The sequence below is a fragment of the Pinus tabuliformis genome, chromosome 7 (genome assembly GCF_031772625.1).
Source record: "Pinus tabuliformis cultivar Carrire ecotype Pingquan chromosome 7, CPIR1, whole genome shotgun sequence".
Taxonomy (NCBI): domain Eukaryota; kingdom Viridiplantae; phylum Streptophyta; class Pinopsida; order Pinales; family Pinaceae; genus Pinus; species Pinus tabuliformis.
The window spans coordinates 1,237,209,417-1,237,212,302 of NC_142293.1; positions in this window are offsets into that span (position 1 = coordinate 1,237,209,417).

A 2,886-nucleotide genomic window follows, 5' to 3' on the forward strand; every position below is an offset into this window, starting at 1 on the left:
GAACCAGAGGAGATTCTTCAATGTCAATTGCTTGAAGTAAATCATTCAGACTTCCTTTTGAAACCGGGCTTGCCTCAGTAACCACTGTCTTGCCCTTTTGTTTGGCTAACTGGCTCCTAGTTACTATTCTTTGGACCGTTTCACCTATAGATTGTTCCTGTACCCCCTCTGTGATCTGACCTTTCCATTTTTGTGACTGTTGAGGTGTGTCTTGGATTCCTAGTGGTCTTGTGGGCTCCTTTACCTATTTCCTAGCCTTCAATTTCACGAATCTCCTTGATATTTTTTCTACACGATGACTAACTGCTGGTGGAGAACTCTTCGTAGCCTGAGGACTGAGACCAGTTTCATTCTTAAAACCAGACATAAACACGAACATGGACCATTCCTTATCTATTTTCTAGAGCTCATGCAAAACGATCAGTTTGACTAAGCCGTGATGAAACAATGATGTCTCACAAGTTTCCTTCTTCAACTGAACCTTGTCACACATTTTTCCTAGGCTTCGAAACAAATAGAAACACAAATCGAGAGATATCTTTCCAGTGAAATGAAGCAGAAGCTTGAAGTGATAAGAATACACCTTATGATACCTCCCCTCACAGGTGAAATATCTCTGTATGCAGGAAAGTAAGTTGGCATATGAATCTTTGACAAAACTCCTGGGCACTGACTTGTTTAAGTCTGAATCAATGAACTCTGGCTTCAAAAATTCCTTGTAGGGAGTCATATCAAATACGAAGTTTTCAAACCATATTTCCTGTCTCCTTGGAATTTCAGTGACTGCAGATATAACCTCTGGAGAGATTGGTGATTCGAGCACCCCAACTTTTGAATTCAATCCTGTGAAATTTAAAGCAAATTCTCTGGTGACTTGCATATGGCCTCCTTGCAGTTTTTCACAAAATCTCTAACAGCCAACCTGTTTCAAGGCTCGTTCAACTTCATGGTTCTTTAGGATAATATCTAAACCTTCTGGTTCATTTCTCAGACACCTGCCTGACCTATGATCTTTCCTTTCTGTAGACTCCTCCATGGAATTCATACGAAGTAAAGATTGAGAAAAACCCTCACCGTCTTAATCTCGATCACTGCCTCGCTTGAACTGGATAAGGAAAACTGCCTCCCTTGATCTTCAAAGAATTCTAATTGAACGCTTGTCAATTTTCTCCTTATGCATGAACCCAAACATAATCATGACTATGAATACTTGGCTTCTTTTTGAAACTTGCAACCTGAGCATACCAAGACACCTAACGACCCTAATGTTGAGAATAAGCAGTTGAATGTGATAGGCAAAGTGTATGGGCTGACAATTGATGATGTAAAAATAACGGATTTTGATGGATTTGACAACTGGATGAGATTTTCCATGGATCTACATGAATCCCCGATTTCGTAGCATAGCGAGTGCAAATTCTAGGTTTTGCTACGAAAAATCCTAGATTGGGTTTTGCGCTATGAAAACTCCTAGGCAGTTTCGTAGCACAATAGAACCTTGAAACAAGTTTGACAGATGGAATTTATGTGTGATGTGGGACTAGTGATAGGCAAGAACAGAGTATTGACCCTATTTGACCATACCAACAAGACTCTATTCAAAATCTTAGACTCTAAAACAACTATGGAAAGACCAAACCAAGACTGACACCAATCTTTGGAATCAAATTGATGTCAAAACACATGGTGAGGCTTCTAGGACATGGAATGAGGCTGTGAAACTTTTTTGTGGAAAAGAGAATGACACTTATTGAGATTATATGGCTCAAAACCTATAAGACTATGACTAGAAACAAGGCAAACTTTCTAAAGCTTAGAAACAAAAATTTTAGGGTGATAACAGTGGCTCCAGTAGGGATAGTGTGCCCTTGTGGTATACTAAGAACTTGTAGCTCCAATGCCACTATCCATTCTCTAGAATAAAACTTTGAACTTTCGCCCAATTTGATCCTCAAGCCTTTAATGATTTGCTGCAAGAAGAATTCAAACTGCACCTACTGAAATAGATTCTCAGTCAACATACCCTGAGCTTATTTTCACATTCCTACCTACCCTATTAGCTGCAATCTCCACTTGTAGCTCAAGGAACATGAAATTTCCAATGAATCCAGTCATCAATCTGAATTGACCCTTGAATCTCTTGACTGCATTCAACCTCAAAATAACCATGATAGTGAGATGACCAAATCAACTTATAATGTATATGATCTTCATAATGCAAATGAAAATGAAATACTGATGTGAAAAACTTTTCCATGTATTCATTTATAGGGTCAAAGAGGACATGGTTATTTTGATGATCATCATAACATTCTATATCTTCGGACAACTGATTCTCAGCCACACAAAATTCCTTTGATATGCTATCCAACTGCCTTTCTGCATGATTCCCATAGACAATGTAATTTTCCTCACTATTATGATCATTCTTTGAAGTAATCTACTACAAGGAATTACATAAATGAAAAACCTTTTCCTCTTCCTGAAGGTTATAAAAAATTTCTTCCAGTATTACTTCTTGGTGTTTGCACTTATTTTCATCCTCATTATGATTTGAAGACTGAAAAGTCTGCTACATCTCTACATTAATCTCGGAGGATGTAATATGATTTTCATAAGTAAACCCCTACTGATTTTCATGCTGCATTTCATGGGATGTTATCCTTTCTTCTTGGTGTTGAAATTTATTGTTATGAAGAGCTTCTAAAATTTCTTCATCCATGAATTCATCATAATCATAACAATTCTCCAAATATTGAATAAAACTCATAGAATGTTTACAACAATCTTTGACCAGCAATAAGGAGGGATGACACTCTTTATACATGTCATAGAATACATCATGGAAATCAACAAGAGAATATAATGAACCATTTTCCAAGCTTT